Source organism: Sceloporus undulatus, chromosome 4 (assembly GCF_019175285.1).
Source record: "Sceloporus undulatus isolate JIND9_A2432 ecotype Alabama chromosome 4, SceUnd_v1.1, whole genome shotgun sequence".
Classification (NCBI taxonomy): domain Eukaryota; kingdom Metazoa; phylum Chordata; class Lepidosauria; order Squamata; family Phrynosomatidae; genus Sceloporus; species Sceloporus undulatus.
The window spans coordinates 243,587,449-243,609,049 of NC_056525.1; the positions used below are offsets into that span (position 1 = coordinate 243,587,449).

Consider the following 21,601-nt stretch of genomic DNA (forward strand, 5'->3'; position numbering starts at 1 on the left):
TCCATCAAGCTTTCCCCCATGTGCCTTGATAAGTGTGGTTTCCCCCCGATATGTATCTTATACCATTGATTATCAACTCAGCTGGCTTTGATATGGTTTTTATGGTTTTAAATTGCGATTGAATTTTTATTGTCAAGTTTTAATGTTATGTCTATATCGTGTTGTTATTTTTGATTATTGTATTTTGTATTCTTTGTTGTGCACCGCTTTGATCAGTTTTGGAAAAGCGGTATATAAATAAATTTTATTATTATTATATTATTATATATGACCATGTATTTATGGAAAGCGCTGTTTAATCTCTATGCCTGGCAGATTACAAAAGAGGGGTTAGCACAGTACAACTTTAGAATGGAAATTAAGTCCTTGCTAACCAAATCATCGAGCCCAGTATCCTTATTAGAAGGAAATGAGGAATTAGACTTCATTAACTGTCACTGCCTGGGCTGTGCGTGTGAGGAATAGTGATTAAAATTACTGGATACAAGAAAGTACGCCCAGGTAAAGAGTTCTATCTCCTGACATGGCATCTTGAAAGTATCAACAAATGTCTTAGAAATAGAGAAATCATACTGATAGGGAAAATCACCTTTTCACTAGGAACAGTCATTCAATATTTTTCTTTCCTTTTTAAAAGTTAAAGTACATACATAGTTTCTCAAATCTTAGTCATTCTTTTGCTTTTCTGTATTTTACATGTCCATCAGCAAAATGGTACATGACCTTGTGACCATGCACGATTCTGAGATATGCAAGCTTGATAGTAATAATGAGACAATATTTTTAATGTTCCTGAAATCATATAAAAGACCCTACACTACAAAGGTAACTGTTCTTTCTCTGGCTGACCATACTACTTCGTGATCCCACCGCTCCAAGAACTCTGTTGTATCTGCAAGAAGACCAGGCTTTGCTGAAGTCTGTCTGAAATGACTGGCCTCACCTAGGCTTTCAAGCTTTGCTTAAATCAATTCAAGTTGAAATTACTCCTTTTGAGCCCTGGGATTTTTGCCAGACAATTTTGTTAACCTAGTCTCTGGCCTGACATCCATCCAGAATTACAACACTCCTTAGCAGTTCTTTGGAGAAGTCTAGCAAGAAAAAATGAAATCTGTCACCTCAAATCTATTTTTCAGAGAGTGCTCTCTCAAGTTTTTCCCACCTGCTCCCTCTTTCTATGCAGTTTAGGGAAATAGCTTTGCCATTGTCACCCTTTTCTGAGTCTTTTCTCTTTCTCTCTTTTCCTAATAACTTCTGCTTAGCCCCTAAATCTGAATCCAACTCTTTGTATTCAGGCAATTTGAATCCAACTCTATAGCATCTTCAGTAACAGCCTGGGTCTTAGAATCCTCTTGAGCTTGCAAATGCGCTTTTTTCAGATAATATTTCTCCATCCTGAAGCATTTTGTTGGCTTTCTGTGTAATTCATTTATAGTTTGCCACTTGTAAAGCCCTACTACAATATTTGTTATTTCCCAGCACAATTGTTGTGCATATTTTGATTCTTGAATGTTCAATAAAATTCCCCTTTAGATAGATTTACATGGTTCCATCTGTCTAAAATGAATTGCTGAACTTAAAATATCTCTTACCAACATCTAAATTCAGAACACACGAGTTTCTAAATGGACTCTGTGAACATGAACGATGCTAAATCTAAATGTTTTAATTATTAAAGCCATTTAATAATGAAGGCACATGGAATTTGTTGTTGTTGTTCTATCAAGTCAACCTAATCTCATGGTGACCTGTGGATGAGAGTTCTTCAAGACCTCTTTCGTCTACTGCTCTGCTTAGGTCCTGCAGACTCAGGCCCATGGCCTCTTTGACTGAGTCCATCCATCTGGCATGTGGTTTTCCCTCTCTCTTTTTAATATCATTATCTTTTCTAATGATTCATGCCTTCTGATGATGTGGGCAAAGTATGACAGCTTCAATTTAGTCATCTTGGCTTCCAGGGGGAGTTTAGGCTTGATCTGTTCTAGAACCCATTTGTTTGCCTTCTTGTCCATCCACAGAATCCTCAGCACTCTTCTCCAGCACCACATCTCAAAAGAGTTTATTTTCTTCCTATTCATTTTCTTCACTGTCCAGCTCTCACATCCGTACATAATGATGGGGTATACAAAGGTTTGGGCAACCCTTGCTTTAGTATTCAGAGTTATATCTTTGCACTTTAGGATTTTATCTAGTTTTTTAATAGCTGCCCATCCTAATTCTAGCCTTCATTTAATTTCTTGACTGCAGTCTTTGTTCTGATTCCCACCCACCCCTTCCCAGGCCTTTAGCTGTTTCTCGATAGGCAGCTAAAGGCATGGGAAGGTGGGGGAAAGAGGGGCAACAGGCACGTGCCTATTCCTATTCTCCCCCACCCTCCTATCTCTCTGTGTGCCCTCAAAAATGGCTTAGCGTACCAGAGAGGGCACACATGCCATAGGTCTGCCACCACGGGCTAAACCTTCCTCTCATCTGTCTTCATATCTAGCCATCGTACCAGTAGGCAGTAAATGAATAATGAAATCATGATTAGATACTCAGTGAAATAGCATCAAATATATTTTTGGTTTTGGGTGATGCTGTCATAGATAATATTTACTTGATTAAGGGAAAACCAGAAGATGGCAGGTCCATGTTTGTTCTGCTCGGGGTCATCCATCTGCAATGACCCCCTAACACATGAGGGTAATGCAAACAATTAGGCATGCACTGATGAATAATATAAATGAGCCTTTCTTCTTGGCTACAGCTGGCATTGTGAAGAAAAGTTGATTAGTTTCTCTTTCAGTCTCAGTATATAATATTATTGCTTTTCAGGGACAGAAATTTTGGACAGCATGTCCTTAGTCAAAAGAATGTTTTCACAGCAGCACCAAGTACATCGTCAGCACTTCAAAGCAATAATTTTTATTTAAGGATCAATATTCTAAACCATAATTTACACTTTACTTCATCTAGGCCTTTTGGGCAATTAGGACTGAATTGGCATATGGGTTATATATTGATTCATTACTTAGCACAATGGTAACATCCCACTTAAAGGATGGTTTATAATGGTGTTTATGCTCTTAGGATTTCAAATTTGATTTCCCATGTACTGCAGTGAGCCACTTTGACTCTAGACTGAAAATAAAAGCTGCAGGAGTTATTTTAAAAATCTCTGAAGAGATGAGTAATCATACTGCGATCCACAGGACTATTTCGGCAAAGCAGAATTATTTACAAGATTGGCATAGCTTGTTTGCCTTGTTTCTAAGACATAACTAAAAATAGACAGACAACTGTATACTAAACAGTAGCAAAGGTTTCATATGACTTATATACATATTAAATTAGTTGCACTGGAGTAATGACAAGCCCCTTGTCAATGCTTTTTATAATACAAATTGTGACGGTGACAACGTGGCACTGCCAAAAATCTCTTAAAACCTTTCACTCTTTTACACTGTGTGCCACCGTTGCCACCAATTATGTGCCCAGACCCTTGAACTCGGATCGCTCCCCAGTGACTCCTACACTAGAACTCTCCACAAATGCCAGCCCTCTGGGTTTTAAAATCCTATTAGCTTGGCATCAATGGTTAACTGATAGCTACATACCCACTCTCTGATGTGTCCCAACTAATAAAAGTGTTTTTCTCCCTTTTGGTAGCATTTTGAATATGTTTATTTAAACACATAAGACAACTAATTGTTGAAACAACAAAAGAACTTTATTAAAACCTGGGTTGATTACAGTATCTTTATTAGTGGCTGATATCCAAGATTGATAAGGTGTATAAAAGCTTCAGTAGTTACAAGATTTAATAGTTTCCCTTACTTGACTTTATAAATGTTTCTTTACACTCTTAGTTCCCATAGAACCTTTATCTAGCCTCTGTATCTCTTAACCCTTCTGATTATCTGTGACCACAGCCAATAAGTGAACATCTTCCGTTTCCTAATGATTACTTCATCTGTCCTTCAGATTACTTTATTAATCTCCACCGCTTCCTAGAGGTATATATCCCGCAGGATATCCACATACACTTTAACTCTGGACTTTTCTTGTCCCTAACTTGGATACTAAACCCCTTCTAACTGCACTTCACGGCAGTCTTCCCCAGCCTTCTCGGCTACCTAACCCTTCTGGCTAAAATGACACACTCCCCTAACATATACGCCTCTGCCTCTCTTTTTATAATCCGCACCTAGGAGAAGCCACCACCTTTTTCTAGTTTAACTCCCATTGGCTGTCATCATTCTCAACTGCCTGTTTCCTCCACACAAGTATTAACCATTCATAGAACATTTAATAGGTATAATCTTGTATAATTATGTGTCTGGCCAAATATTAGGAACACAGAAAAGTGCCCTAAACAAGCTCTGATTATTGTACATATACTTGACCACTGTAGACTCTGATTTACAGCAGCCTTTAACAGCCACGTGATCCTTTTAAATGGAAATGGTGGGAAATGAACTTCGGACTTAGCATTGGAGATTATTGCACTACCCTCTTATAGTGCTGCTATTCCACTTTAACTGCTCTGGCTGCCTCCTGTTGCATTCTGGGATTTGCAGTTTAGGGAGGGGCATTTAGAATATTCAGCCAGAGAATTCTTAGGCCTCTCTGAACTACAAACTCCAGAATGCAACAGGAGGCAGCCAGAGCAGTTAAAAGTGGAATAGCAATGCTTTAAGAGTGCAGTGCAATAATCTCCAATGAGAATCTCCAATGATTCTCTACCTGCTCAGTATTATTACTGGCAAACACAAAGGTGGTTTGGGACGCTGAAGGCTTTCACGGCCAGCATCCATAGCTTTTTGTGGGTTTTTCAGGCTATGAGGCCGTGTTCTAGAAGAGTTTATTCCTGACATTTTTTTCAGCAGCTGAATTTTGCCAGGAGTCAGAGCTGCTGGTGAAACATCAGGAACAAACTCTTCTAGAACATGGCCTCGTAGCCCAAAAAACCCATAAAAATCTAAAGAGGTGATTATTTCTTATTGCAAGCTTTCCAGTTAACCTTACAGTTGGCCCTCCACTTCCATGGGTTTATAACATTCACAGATTTGATTATTCCCAATGTTGTCTGAAGTACAGCTGGGAAGGCTGCATGTGTGCACCTTTCCTCCTCTCTTCCGGACTTTTCCCCTTGGGAAAAAAAGCCCAGATGGGAGTTTTGAGCTTCAATTGATATTCTCACACACAACCGGTTTGTACAGGTCTTTCTCTAGACCAGTGATTCCCAAACTCTGGCCTTCCAGGTGTTTTTGGACTTCAGCTCCCAGAATTCCAAGGCATTGGCCAAGATGACTGAGTCTTCTAGGAACTGAAGTCCAAAACAACTGGGCGACCAGAGTTTGGGAATCACTGCTCTAGACTCTCAACTCCAAACATGCATCTGGAGAAGTAGGTTCAAGTCTACAACTGCTCATGCCACCAGTTTGTTTCTTTCAGTTATTCTCAAAGGTGCTACAATATAAGATAGACATGCTTACCGAATTTAACATCTGTTTTGGGATCCTCACCTTGTCAAAAAATACACATACTCATATCTAATGAAAAGAAAGCTGCACGTTGCAAAACCACAAATCACTTTTTGAATAAAGTGTGACTGGGGCTGAGAGATACTACCCACAATTGTTATCAAACAGCTTTATAACATTTAATTTTGCAATAGCCAAAAATCTGTTTACTTCATGGATAACAAAATATAAAGCAATACAAAACATGGATTGAAACCTGATTGCAATGCTCTAACAAAGATCAAAACCTAGGACCAATTATCATAGTGTCACATTTGCATTCATTTGTAAAATAAAAGGAAAGATGCAATGCTGCTAAAAAGGCAAAACAAATGAAAATTTGAACTAATTTTGGGCAAGGTGAGCATCCCAAAACAGATTAAGCATACTGTTAAATTTGGAAAGCATATCTTCAGAGAGACCTATTTCTGGACTTTTGTTACTCAGACAACCTGTGTTACTCAGGTAACACAAATACAGAACAACCTGTGTATTCATGGGACTAGTACCTCTGGTTTCACTTACCCACTTCTGAAAAAAAAATGTCCTCTGTAGGTCCTCTAGAGCAATTCTATGGTATGCATCTGCCAGAGGTTGGAGGCCTAGAGGTTCCTAGAGAAGTGTTCTTTCTAGGCATTCCTAGATTCTCCAGCACGATTTTATGGTATATGTCTGCTAGAAGTGCTTAGTCTTAATAGGGTTCTCACTATTATTCATAGTATAATCTTTGCATGCTAAGTCTTGTAACATATCCCCGGCAGATATGTACCGATCACATAACACCGGTTTTGAAATCCCTTCACTGGCTGCCAATTAGTTTCCGGGCAAGGTACAAGGTGTTGGTGATTACCTTCAAAGCCCTACATGGCTTGGGTCCAGAATACTTAAGAGATCGCCTACTTCCATACTGTCCGTCCCGCACTCTAAGGTCCTCGGGGAAGAATCTACTTCAGCCAATAAAAACTAGGCTAAGTTCAGTCACCCAGAGGGCCTTTTCCATCGCAGCTCCGAAGCTATGGAATGACCTGCCGAAGGAGATCCATGACATTTCTACTCTTACAGCCTTTAAGAAGGCTCTTAAGACGGATCTCTTCCGGCAGGCCTTCCCTACCTAGTTCTACTCCCCATTTACTGTGACTTATGTCACTCTGTCCACCAATTCTTCTCTTAAATTTAATGAGAAGAATTAAATTAAAATTAATTAAAATAAAATCCTTGCCTCAAGAAGAAGAGCCCTCCCTCCATGACATCATCATCACACCTGGGAGGGAGTGAAAAAGAGAGGCCCAACTTCCATCAGGCCTAACTGTGAATGTACTCACTTTGCTCTCTTTAATTTTATTGTATTTTATTTATTTATTGTATTTTATTTTCTTTATTTTTACTGTTGTAACCCGCCTGGATTCCTTGTGATTGGGCGGGCTATAAATAAATTATTATTATTATTATTATTATTATTATTATTATTGGTTTTTCCCCTTTTTTAATTAGGATACTGGACATTGTTTCAAGCCATTCCCTGTAATTCACAAGTGTAATAAATTCCACAATGTTGAACATCACCATATGCTAATAAAGGTGTTAGATTTAGTGCAGAGAAAGAAATCTGATATTCTCCCAGGCCAATACTGAGTTTTCTAGAGAAGAACCTCGGTGGCTAAATAACAGAGCATGCATTATTCAGTCAATTAAAAAAAATACTCCGATATCTATTAATATGAATGACCTCTGCCCATGGCTTGTAAAAACTGCACTAATCAAAGTAGACATTACTGGCAAGACAAACAGCATGAGCTGGTTATATGAGGCAGCTTCTTACATAGTATATTCAAATCACTGTGTTCAATCCTCTGGTTCAAACAGGAGTCCCAAGGCAGCTCACAGACCATCAGTTAATCACCCAACAAAAAACAAAACTAAAGAAAAACATCCAGCAAAAGCAGGCAACAACCAAATAATCAAATCAAAGGAATGGTGAAACAGTGTAAAAAGGCCATGTAGGGCAGAGGATTCCATAACATATGTGCCACAGTTTGAAAGGAGCTGTCATAGTTAGTAAGCTGGACCTCTGAACTAGTTCTAATATGCCATGTTAGTGGTCCAACAATGTTACTTCTTCAATAGCACTAGAAGATACACTAATACTGTGGGCAAGCCTTTCACCTTTTCTCACTCTCCAGCTATTCTTCTGCACAATGTACAACCACATCGAGGAAGACAAATTCCAGTGGCTTTTTATAGACATGTAGGAGATGTGTACTAACAAGAAATTAGATCCTCCAAACAAGTAAAACATCCCCCAAAGGGGCCAAAATGGGGGGGGGGGACCTAAACAAATGTATCAGAAATTTTAAACAAACTTTATGCAATTATATAAGGATTGACTTGAAGGCACATAACAATAACAATAAGGAACACAATACATATAAACACAAGATAATAGTAAATGACAACATTCTATGTTGGACAATCTAACAATACTGTACAAAAGAATTTCTGGAGACATATTAAAGCATACATCTAGTCAAAAACAAGCAATGTAATAGGTGAAGCTTCAAGTTCTAGAAAACACAGGAGATTCCACGGTTGGCCTTAAAACCACACTAATGACAAGTACATGTCTGCATATGGGCTGGATGTATAAACAAAATAAAAATCCCCAGATAGGCTGTGTACCACAAAGGTACTGACAAGGAGCTAGCTACTCCCACAACTATGACATCACATTATATAATCTTCATCGGGGATATAATGTAGTCACAATTTCGAGACGATAGTCCAAAAGTTGCAGACAAAATATAAAAGTCTCCAATGTTTCATTCTGCAAAACAGAATCCAACCATACATACAGAGGGTAATTCCATAGCTGCAAGCGGGATTCTAGAAAAGAAGAGGCTGCAGGGACCACATTGCAAGCATACGGTGGCTAATGGAGTGCACCAAAAAAATCCAGGGAAAAAATCAGCATGAATTTTATTGACTACAGCAAAGAATTGGACTGTATAGATCTTGAAAAGCTATGGAATGCACTCAGAGACATGGGAGTGCCACCACATTTGATAATCCTGATGAGAAACCTGTATCAAGGACAAGGGGCCACTGTGAGAACTGAATTCAGAGAAAGAGTGGTTCCCAATAAGCAAAGCAGTTAGACAAGTCTGCATTCTGTCACCCTACTTGCTCAATTTATATGCTAAAAACATCATAAGAAAAGCAGAGCTAGAATCAGAAGAAAGAGGAGTGAAGATAGGAAGAAGGAAGGAATATCAGCAACCTAAGGAACGCGGATAATACCATAATAATGGCGGAAGACATCACAGACTTGGAACATTAATAAGGAAGTTCAAAGATGAAAGTGCAAAAGCAGTTTAAGGCTGAACATAGAGAAAACAAAAATAATGACCACAGAAGGGATACATAAATTCAATCCAGACAATGAGGAAATCGAAAGAGTGAAAGAATCTAGGATCAAATATTGATTGGAATGGTGACTGCAGACAAGAAATAAGAAGATAGGAATGGGAAGGGCAGCTAAGAAAGAACTAGAAAAGCTACTGAATTATAAAGATATACAACTGAGTACAAAAGTTAGAATCATCCAAGCCATTATATTCTCCATCGCTATGTACAAATGAGAGAGCTGGACAGTAAAGGAAGCAGACAGAAGGAAGATCAACTCATTTGAGATATGGTGCTGGAGAAGAGGACTTAGGATACCGTGGACAGCCAAAAAGATAAACACATGGGACTTGGAACAGATCAAGCCAGAGACCTCCTTAGAAGCTAAGATTATCAAATTGAGGTTAATAATAATAATAATAAAATTTATTTATATACCGCTATTCCATAGATCATAGCGGTTCACAACAAAATAAAACCAGTTAAAAACAACAATGTACAACAACAATCACAGTAAAACGTAACATCAACATTTATACAAAAGGCTAAAAGGTGGAATACATGACAATTTCAGGGGAGAAGAATGACAACAAGGTTCATGGGAGGAAAGCCTGGCGGAATAGATAAGTCTTCAAGTTTTTCTTGAATACATCAAGGGAACTGGACATGCGGAGCTCATTGGGGAGAGAGTTCCAGAGTTGAGGGGCTGAAACAGAATATGCCCTCCTCGTAGCAGCATAACGAACATCTGGAACTGTTAGGAGATGTTTCTCTCCCGACCTAAGAGTGCGGGGCGGATTATATGGGGAGAGGCGGTCCTCCAAGTACCCTGGGCCCAAGCCATTTAGGGCTTTATAGGTAATAACCAACACCTTGTGTTGGTTGATGTACTTTCACAATATAATGAGAAGGCACGGATCACTGAAAAAAACAATAATGCTAGGAGATATAGAGGGTAGGAGGAGGAGAGGAAGACTGTATGCAGATGGATGGAGTCAATCAGGACAGACATGGACATGGGCTTGCAGGAACTAAGCAGAGAAGTAGAAGAGAGGGGTTCTTGGAGGTGTCTCATTCACAGGGTCGCCATGAGTTGAAGTTGACTTGAAGGCAGATAACATCAACAAATGATTAAAAACAAAGCTTCAAGTGTAGATACTTTCATAGCTACAAACTAATCAAACTTACTACATTGCATGCCACCTTGTTTACACCGTAAGCTTCATCTGACAATACTGTATTTTATACAAAATAGTTAAATAAGCTTGTTGATCCTGTTTAGCTTTCCAACTTTTGTCAGCACACACTATTCCTACACAGTGGATATCAGAGGATATTGATTTCCTGAGCAACCATGCACAATTCATCAGCTGGTTGTATGATCTGAGGTTTTTGAAAAAGGAATCAGCTATAATATAAATTTTTATGAAACATGCCAAAAAGCAATGCAATTTTTAATAGGAGGGTGCAAGTTTGTGAAGTTCTTGGAAGGACGTTAAACAGAAAAACTTAACCGCATAGCTCTGAGAAATGCAGAAACAGAACTTAGTGTACACCATTTCATTTCTGACCAATGGGTAGACACTGAGGGTCCTAGCCAACAGAATGTAGCAGGTCTGCTTATCACATTTCGAAGTGAATATTATCATCTAAAGTGCGTGTGTCCACAATTCTAACCCTAAACCTAACACTGATCTATAAGAACACAAAGAACAAAGTTTAAAATGACCAAATAGTAATATTTTCTCCCGACATTTTGCTAGCATTTATGTAAATGACAACACCGATGATGACAACACCAAAACAAATGCTTTGATTCTGTTTTCCAGAACAGCAGGGAGTTCGACTGGATTGCCCTTGTGGTCTCTTCCAACTCTATGATTCTAACAGATCTCTCAGGAAATTAGAGTGGGGGGGGGGGGAATCTGGGGGAAAATCCCAAGCTCTGTCAATGGTTTTGGAGATGGGAATCATGCAGCACTCCAAATCTTGTTTGACAGCAACTCCCATCACATCTAGAAGGCTGCATGATTCCCATTCCGTAGAGACCGTCAAAATTGCCATTGCCAACTATATTTCAAGTCATCATGGCAGGGCATTGGGAAAAGTTTTCAATTAGCAATAATCGCGCCTCGGATTGACCTCATTGGTCATGATACTGCCACTGTGCAAATTCCCATTCCTAACTTAGAAGGAAGTCATTTCTCATACTTCTCCACCATCCCTAATACTGAAATATGGGCCTCTTTCTTCCTCTTTTACTTGGAAGCAGTGGTTAGAGTTGGTAAAGAAAAATAGGGAGGGTGCTGAGGAAGGTTTTGCTTATTCCACATTCTTTTTGACCAATCACACTTGTCACAGGCATTTGGGGGAGAACTATATGTACCTTACGTTATTTGCATTCTATCATACTGTCAACAAGTACGACAGAGCAAGGAAAGAATGCAAGGGAGACAGAGAAATCTCCCTTCTTTCTCATTTCTCATTGGCTTTGTCAATATAAGTGACTGATGTGTAACTTTGGGCCCGGACAGACAGGCCAAAATAAAGCTGCTTCGGGTCACTTTGGAGGTATGCTGTTTAAATGATGCATGCGTCCTAAGAATCCAGAAGCTGTGCCAAAGCCATACTCCAGTCCTAAGGAGTGAAGCACAGCTTTGGCGCAGCTTCTGGCCTCTTAAGATGTGTGTGTCATTTAAACAGCGTACCTCCAAAGTGACCCAAAGCAGCTTTATTTTGGCCTGTCTGTTTGAGCCCTGTAAGTCAAGGACATAAACTTCATAAATATTGTTCTGATAGGCAAGAAAGATGTTGCCATTTTACTCCTAGATGTGAGAAAGTCAACACAAACTGCAGTTTCTAAAGACTATTAGAGGTTTGGGATTTATTCTGTGCAACAAGAAAATGTCTATGGTTTTTCCTACCCAGAAGAGAAACATACACAACAACATTTCTATGCAAAACACCACCAAGTTTACTGGGCAAAAAATAAAATATATGTGCAGAATATGCTGTTTTGTGAAAGAAAAAATTTAAAATATTTTCCCCTTGGAATAATTCCTGAATTGCAATGATTCTCCCCCATCTCAGCCTAAGTGCAATGATTCCCCAAGTCAGAGTTTCCTAACACTTGAGAAAACTATTTTTATACCAATTTTGAAATATTTTTGAATAGTGTTGCCATCTCTAGTTTGTTTGTGTGTATGTGTGTGCGTGTGTGCGTGCGTGCGTGCGCACAAAAGAGAGGCATGCAAGGAACAGATGACTAAGACAGACGGAGCTTTTCTGCCCAGTAGTGTTTTGCCCAGTGGTGTTTTGCACAGAAATGTTGTTGTGCATCCAGAAAATGTTCTCTTCTGTATAGGAAAAACCACAGACATTTTCTTGTTGCACAAATTAAATCCCAAACTGCCAATCATCTTCAAAAACTGTGTAGTTTGTGATGACTTTCTCACATCAAGGAGTAAAATTTCCTCATTTAACCTTCTCCATAAATCAGTTTTGAAATCCCTTGAGGAAGCTTTGCTGGAATCTTTAATAAATAATATTAAGTTTAAAAGAAGGCCCATGCAATGCTGTCACAACAGCATGTTTTGAAATGTTGTCATAGTACATCAGTTAATATACCTCTCCTAACTACTGTATGTTTGTTGGTATAACAACTCCCTTGACTGAGCCTTGGGTTTGCTTATATGTTTTCTGCCTTACACTTTACCACACAGTCAGCGCTCAGCTCCCTGCTAAGCCTCTTTTGTGATTTCTTAGTCCTGTCAATCCATGATCCAGTAAATCAATATTTAAAGCCTTTTCAAATGTTGGATACTGTAGCATTCAAAACTGTCTTATTTTTCTTCAGACTGCGGCAAAGTAGAGTACAGTAAGCCCATACCTCTGTAAGGTGACTCTTCTATTACTTATCCGTCTATTTTATTTTATTTCTCATTTATTTTATTTAATTCTCATACATTAAATTTAATTAATTTAATTTAATTGATGTGAGCCAGGATGGTGTAGTGGTTTGAGCACTGGGCTGACTCTGGAGAGTAGGGTTTGAATCTCTGCTCATCCATGGAAAACCAATGAATAACTTTGAGCAAGTCACACACTTTCAGCCTCAGTGGAAGATAGTGGCAACTCTCTTTGAACAAAACTCACCGAGGAAACCCGATAATACGGTAGTTTAGCCTTAGGTTTTGCCAGAAGTCGGAAAGAACATGAAAGCACACAACAACAAAAACAATTAACTTATACCCTGCTTATCTCCCATGTGGAACCCAAAGCAGTATCTCTCAGTAAGTATTTCACAAGCAATCTAAACAGTATTTCTAAATATTTTTCTTAGGGCTCAGCAGGAAGTCTCCAAAACATGTCTCCATGTCCCAGAGAGGGTACTTGGGGGCAAAAAAAATGTGATTTGTTTTGCAGGAGCAGATGTGATGGGGCTGTGGTTCCCAAGGTCTCCTGGAGGGTTAATGTAGCCCCCTAGTCTTTCACAATCGCTTAGTCCTGCTCTGGGATTGGGAAGCTCTCTCTTCATTGGAACTGTAGCAGACAGTGAATTTGTTTTACATTTTACCCGGCTTCTAAATAATTTTCTGCCCTTCTCTGTAGACTTCATATATAATGTCTCTGATTATGAGGTGCTTGTCTTCTTTTGCTTTATTTTGTTTGTACACTGCATTATTTTCAAAGTTAAATTGCTACCTGCCTTGGGGGATGATTTCTTATGGAATGAAAAGGTGGCATCTAAATATTTTAATTTATTGGTTACGGATTTGCTTTTTGTGATGAGCAATATGCAAAAAATCAGTTAGCAAGCAGAAAAGGAGAGTTTTAATGATTCTAAATTATTTAATGAAATATCACAGTTATTTTAATTAACTTGGTAGTAGTGAAATTTCAAACCACTGAGTAAGACAACTATTTTGAAGATGCCACATGGCTCTGGGAAATGGATTCAAACTGACAAAACCAATAAACTGCCTTAAAACCATATGTGATCATCAGCTCATCCAGCTCCTTCATTTCTACTCCAGTGATTCCTCAATTCAGGAACATTAATAAAACTGGAAAGAGCTTCTAGTGTGCTGAAAAAAAGAATTAAATAATTAAAGATTTGTATGAGACTCTTTTTTATTCCATAAAAAGCATGTATTTCTTTATGTCTGCACTGAGAGTGACTGTTACAGACTGCCAAAATAAAGTTGCTTCGGATCTCTTTGGAGGTATGCTGTTTAAATGATGCATACACCCTAAGAATCTGGAAGCTGCACCAAAACTGTGCTCCAGTCCTTAGGAATGAAGTGTGGCTTTGGCGCAACCTCCGGACTCTTAGGACCCATGCATCATTTAAATAGCATACCTCCAAAGAGACCTGAAGCAGCTTTATTTTGGCAGTCTGTAACAGGCCTTAGTAACCTAACCATAACAGGTTCAAACATGCACTAAAATTAGCTACTCTCAGAGGACAGAAGTCACTATATCTCTACACTCAGAGTTCTAGGTAGAGCTCTTCTTCCAATCTGTAGACCGGGGGCTAGAACAGAGTGGCTGCAAAAGCTGGCTTGTGGGGGCTCACAGGCACAGCATTTTAACGCTGCACACCCCCAGATGCCCTGAAGACACCCAGTCAACCATATGGCAGTAGCTTCAAAATGCTCCGGAGACATAGTGTTTTGATGCCACACGCTGCTGGAGTGTCTGGAAGTTCCACCAGGGCCGCCTAAGGCAACCCAAACACAGCCCAAATAGGAGTAGATCTTTTTCTTTCCTATTTGGGCTGGCAGCAGAAGGCACCTTTGGGACCACAACACGTGTTTGCTGTCATCCCAAGGCATCTTTTGCACAGTTAGTCCCAAAAGTGCTACAAGATTCCTTTGGATACTGATATTCCAGACTAATACAGCTATGTCTCTGAATTCCTCCTATCAAGTACAGAAATGGAAATAACAAGTTAGGTGTGTAGTCCTAATGAGAAAAATAACTACTTCATATACACATGTATAAGTCTGGAAATTTAAGTCTAAAAATTGTCCCAAATAATCTGAGTAGACTTATCCATGGGTCAGTGTAAGTACTGTACCTTTAACTCTTACAAAAAAAGGAACCAATCCCTGGTGAAAAGCAAAAATGTAATTTATCCTGGAAGCACTGCCCCTCATCTGTTTTCATCCAGCCAGCCTTTAGTAGGAACACAGTTATGTCTGCTGGAATTGTTTAATTTCTTTGGCATCGTTTTTCTTTGCTTCATCCTTTAGATTCTTTGTTGCACGCTCCTACGTTTTACTCTCAACTTATCCGTGTGTCATATTAAAATGCACAATTTGGCCCTCAAACCTGCCATTGACTTATACATGAGGTCATAGTCTCTATGTTCTGGCCCTCCACAAGTGTGTTTTTATCATTGTGTCTTGCAACTATAAAAAACAGAAAGACAAGGAAACAAATGAGTTATGTTTGGAATCAGCAGACACAGACGTAATGCATACTGCCATCATATCACAACCAATCAAAGGACTCCTTTCATTTAAAGCAGTGATGGTTGAACCAGCCAAGCAAATATTAACACAAATGACAATATATATTCTAGCTATTCCTTCAGGAAAAGACAGTTTAGCTGCTTTTAGTTCAGAAGGGGAATCATACAAAATTTCAGAACAAGGACTTGGACAACATGTAAGCTGGCAAATTATTTCTGTGGCGATCTGTCAGACCTTCAAGGCTGTAAACTAACTTCTCCTGTACCAGACCCATTTAGGTTGCATCTGGATCGAAACTAGCAGAATACACAAAGGCTAGGAAACAGATGATCACATTACTACTTTAAAGCTCAAACCCTCTGTTCCAAAGTGACAGTAATAAATAGCTATTTTAAGAACTGATATCGGATTTTCTTTCCAGCCTGCCCTCAGTAGTTGACGCCACTCCAGATTGCAATCCAGCATAATTCATTTGACTGACATATTGATAAATGGCTCACTCTCATCACTGAAGTCATTGTCCAGGGAACAAACTGAACCAATTACACTTCAGAGGCTGCCAAATGGCAGATTCACCCAGGACTGATCAGATCCAACAGGGCTCTCCTTATGTTCTTAAAGGTACAGTACTGCAAAGAAAAGGTATTAATTGTAGGTCTGAGGCAGAGGGGAAAAACTGGTCTTCTGAATGGTGTAATATGTTTTCAGTTATTACAGTATATACTCAATTATAAGTTGAAAAATTTATGCCCAAAATTGACCCTAAAATCCTGGCTCAATACAGTAATACTGGGTAGAAAGGTACTGAAAGAAAGCACCGCCTGATATCCACTCTCCATGCTTCCACAGTGATTTCTGAAAGAGATGCTGAGGTGGGAGGGGAGATAGTGACTAACCTTTTCAATCCAATGTTAAAACCTTCTCTGCCCACCAAACACCCCATTTAACTCCATTTCCTTCCCTATCCAATGTTAAAACCTTCTCTCTCTCCACCAAACACCTCATTTAACTCCCTTCTTTTCACGACCTGATGTTAAAACCTTCTATCCCCATCAAACACCCCATTTTCTTCCAGTTCCTTCCCAATCAGAGTCCTAGTAGGCCTCCCCTCCTTCGTATTCTGCAAGAGGACTGGCTAACGGGGCTTTTATCTTGTTTTATTACATTGATGTGTAGTTAATTTTTGATGTTTTATTGTAACCTGTATTGTTTTTATGATGTAAACCGCCCTGATCTCAGGAAGGGCGGTATATAAATAAAATTTTTATTATTTATTATTATTTATTTTTAATCCAATGTTAAAACCTTCTCCTCCAGCGACTGGGAAGTGGTGTTAAGTGGTTGGGAGAGGTCTAGAGAAGGACAAAGAGGGAAAGAAACTGTGTTTCCCCCTTTGCACCCTTTGTTACCTGCCCCTAAGTTATAGCCTCGACTTATCCACAGGTCATGTCAAAATCCATGACTTTGGCCCTAAAACCTTCTCTCGACTTATACATAAGGTTGACTTGTACACAAGTATATTTGGTAGGGCCTAGTTTGCTTTGAGGAGAACAGTAATCTGTAGTGATCAAAGTCAGCACATAGTTTATAGATGTCAGATGTTGACCCAGGACAACAGAAGTTTACTTGATAAAACCCAAACTTTCTCTAAAATGCTGTGGCTAAACAGTTTAGTGATACCTGGCAGTTCCAGTTATCCTTCTATTTTGATCTCAACTATGAAGCAACTTATGATACCTGACAAGGCCTGTTGCCCATAGGTATGATATACCTGGTTATCTGATAGGTTAGTGACCAGAGGACGGTCAGGAAGTGGAATAGGCTGAAAAGTCAAACCAGGATATCTAAAAAACTTCAAGCCAGAATATCTGAAAGACCACCTCCTCCCATACGAGCCTGCTAGAAATTTGAAATCATCAAAGAAAACCCTGCTGAGTGTCCCAACACCTCATGAAGTTAGTTTGGTAGGTACACATAACAGGGCTTTGTCTGCAGCAGCACTCAACTGTAGAACTTTCTCCCCAAGGAAACTAGGCTGGCCCCATCTACTTGAAGCTTCCAGCAGATAATCAAACAGTACTGTTGTGAATGTTATGAGTAGTGGCTGCATATCTTTTTGTTGTAGATGGGCCACAATTTCTCCAGGCAGATCGCAGTCCTTGTGTGGCTGAAGCACCTACTAGCATAACTGACTCAAGGGCATGAGGGTCAAGGAGCCAAGAATAAAGATTTTTTTGTCTCTGGGATACAGTTCCTGTCAGAATACTTTATGCTGAGGCCACAAACACCTACGTTCACAGTACATCTAGCAAGTACAGATAATTATCTTTCTAGGCAATTCAGAAGCATCTCAAAAAGTTAGACAGGTGAAAAACTAAATGCTGATATACAGTTGTCCCTCCTAGTTTGCAGACTTCTCATTCACGGTCTTGAATTTCTGCAGACAGGAAGCCAGGAGGGACAAAATGGTGTGTGCACCCATTATATCCAATGGGGCTTGGATATTTGCAGTTTTTCTAATGGGGGGGGGGTTGTCTGGAACTGATCCCCCACGAATTGGGAGGGACAACTGTATTTTGTTGAATACATTCTCCTCTGTTCATTTCAAATTGATTTCTTCCTCTATGTTCCACTGATAACCTTGAATTTAATGTATTTTACATTAAGGTGCTATGCTATTTTTGTGTAAAGCCACTTTTGACAAGTGTTCTTTGACTGGCCACCAGCACAATGACCTAAACAATAGCAATAGCAACAGCAGTAGCATTTACATTTCTACATTGTAAGTGGTTTAGGATAATTGCCACCAACAAGCTGGTACTCGTTTTACTGACCTACAAAAGGATGGAAGGCTGAGTCAACCTCAGAGCCCTGGGATCGAACTCACAATGTTATGGCTGCAGGACTGGCACTTAACCACTGCACCCCCAGGGCTCAAGGCCTGTATCTGGACAGGGATGTTTGGATTTGACACACTTCTATCCCTTGGCGACAAAGGGCCATACTCTGATTATACAGCAACTGCCAGAATAAGGTAACAGAGGACTACATCTCCCATAGGCCATCCAAATGATAATTACAACACTGATTTCTGTGTTTCCTTCTAAGATTAAATAAAGGTGCATCTTGATTCTAGTGATTCTCTTTTATTATATTTTGTATCTGTGCTACATTTAGAACAGGAAATGGGATTTTATTCAACAGCTTTAATGTGCCGTTATCACTCTCTAAATTGCTTCTAAGGAATTAAGCAGCTAAAGTGATGTTGATAGGTTACACAATGGTAAAGGATGAATTCCAGTTTCCCTTCAGAAATCACATGCAAAACAAATGGCTCTTTCCCATTAAATCATAAATGGACACTAACAGGTATAAAAACTACAGGATACAGAATTTTAACACCCCCCCCATGAACTTAATTACCCTACTTCTCTGTTGAAATGTTTGAGTTATGCTCTATTAAGATATGTTTAATTGTGTTTACTAAATGCAGAAGTATCTATTTTTTTTGCCTTTCTCGCAGACAAAAACAATGCAGGAAGTATACCCACCTCCAGCATAAACACAAGGTAAACAGAATACATCCAATCTTTGCAAGAGAGCAAGACACACACATCCAAGCTAAAAGAACAATCACCGCATTCTTTTATCACTGCTAATCAAAAGAGAATAAATGTTGTTCTCCTAAGAAAAACAACAACATCTCTGCTGCTTAAATCAACAGCCTAATTCTGTCCATATCTATCTTATTTCAAAGCCACAATATTAACTGCAATGGGACTAAAACAAATCTAGACCTGGACAACAGGGGCAAAACCCTTTAATTATTATGGTGATTATGTTGCTCAGCTGCATAACCCAACATTACAAACAACTGCAATCTATTTCAGCAGTTTAATCTTTTCCTATTACATATGGGTCCTTGGAAAGCCACTGCTAGATTTAAAATTAGATACTCAACTTCTTCTTGGATAGTCTTATTTTTATGGAGACATATTGTTTGCAGGGAGAAAAGTTGCTTCTAGAGGTTATGTACAAATAGCAACAAATACTTATTCAAACCAGAGGAAGACTTTCCAAGTCAGAGGCAGATCCAGGTGATTCTATCTGAGTTTACGCACCCATTTGTGGATGGTGATAATCTATTCACCCGTGATTATCACTCAGAAATGTATGTTGGAGTAATGCCACTGTGAATACAACTGAGTTCATACCCATTCCAAAAAACAGAACACAACCAAATGTAACCCAGTTTTCACAACATTATACTATTTGATTTATAATTATGACATGTAGGACAGCAAAACCTAGACTAACTGGAATAGGGAAGGAGCAATTTGTGTAACAAAAAACAACCCTATAGGAATCGTTTTTCTCTGTTGTTCTACTCAACAAAAATCAGAGTGCATCTACACTGTAGAAATAATGCAGTATGGCATCACTTTAACTGCCATGGCACCATCCTACAGAATCCTGGGATTTGTAGTTTTGTGAGACATGAGAACTCTGTCAAGCTAAGGATTCCATAGGAAAGAGCTGTAGCACATAAAGTGGTGTCAAATTGCATTATTTCTACAATGCAGATGTACCCTCACTTATTTTCTAATAGGATTATACCAGTGGCAATTATTCAAGGCGGCAAAAATCAAGAATTCTATTGTTTTCTAATGGAAAGAAAAGTAAAGAAAAGCTAATGAAGAGAAACCAATAGGACCTGTTATTTCATTTGGAAGCACAATGACAACACTTTGTATAAAGTAATCAATATCTCACTCCCTTTTTATAGCTGTTGGGTTGGTTCGAAAGGTTTCATCTTAACAAGTGAATGTCCCTCTGACACTGGAACCAGAGATATCACTCACCAAAAGTTAAGTAGTCCCAGTGATTTAATATTTAGCATAGTAACAGATGCATATTTCTTTACTCCTTTCCAGGTTCACTCTCATACTTCATGAATCACGTTTGCTTCATTCATTCACCCAAGGCCACTACTTTAGTGCAAAAGGAAACAAAAACCATTTGCATTGGGAGAAAGGTGGAAGATAACTAGACAAAATCAATAAAATCATGACACAGAGGCTACTTGAGAGAGAGAAAAAACAACTTCATAACCTCTAGGATTCATTGTTCATCAACTTTCCATCAAGCAACAACAGAGTAAAGACAACTGAAGAAGTGGTACCAGGTGAGGACTTTCAAAGCATCTATCTTCTTGACATGTTGTACCTCAATGAACTTAGAAAGTCTCTGAATTTTCATCTATTTCCATTAAATCAAACTGAATCAATGTGAAATCAATTTAATTCAAGCATCAGCATAGTGCATTTTATAGTGCCTAGCACATTTCAACAGACTTTTGTTTTGTTGGTATCTTTATGCTATTAGGCTTTCATATACTCCAAAATTTTGTGCTGGTCAAAGAGAGAAATCTAAACAAGATTTTTAATTTTTTTTTCTTCCAAGTTTTCTTCTGTTTTTCTGCTTTGTTGTTGCTATTAACTGCTGTGAAGTCAACTTTCACTTACAGCAATCCTATGAACAAGAAATCTCAAAGACTCCAGTCATCAACTGACCTGCTCAAGTCTTGCAAACTCAGGCTGTGGAATTTAAGATGGATAGAAGTTAAGTCTATCCACCTGTAATTCATATACTCCAAATACCTGACTGTTCAAATGGCATAATTCTTTCCCAAGACACAGAGAAATAAGAGTGTGTTGTATTTAGCCTATAGAAGTCACTGGAGTGCCAAAAGAACTGGAAAAGAATGTCATAAGGGAAGAATAATCGTAACAAAGGGGCAGCCTGTATCCGGCCTCTTCCCCGCCAGATCGGGGCCTCAGCTGCCACACCAGCAGCCTCTGAGGCCTCAATCCGCCGCTTTCCAGGCTGGGGGGAAGTGACAAAGGGCCGCTTCCCCGCGGCCTGGAAAGGGGTGTCCTTGGGATTTCATGCCCCAAGGACACCCGACAGCGGCAGGGATGCTGAGAAAGGGGCCGCTCGGCCCCCTTCTCATTTGCGTTGCTGGTGCAGCCATGTAGAGGCTGCGCCAGCGACACAAATCTGGGAAGGAGCTCTGAAATGGAGCTCCTTCTGGTGCCGTGAAAAGAGCGCCCCAGGCACCCTCGCGCAGCGCTGGGACATCACTTCCATGCCATCCCGTTTGGAGGCGGCACAATGGTGACATCCCCATGGCGGTGCCCATGTGTATAGGGTGCCGCC

The 21,601-nt window shown here is 39.4% G+C and overlaps 1 protein-coding gene and 1 non-coding gene across 4 annotated transcripts in view; both read right to left on the reverse strand.

The window, feature by feature from the left end:
• Positions 1–21,601, reverse strand: part of TRAPPC9 (trafficking protein particle complex subunit 9) — a 368,614-nt gene that overhangs the window by 125,348 nt on the left and 221,665 nt on the right. The gene's annotated exons all lie outside the window — the stretch shown is intronic.
• On the reverse strand, positions 10,936–11,079 carry LOC121930193. Its single transcript, XR_006103851.1, has one exon. It is a non-coding gene; the product is annotated as a U4 spliceosomal RNA (small nuclear RNA).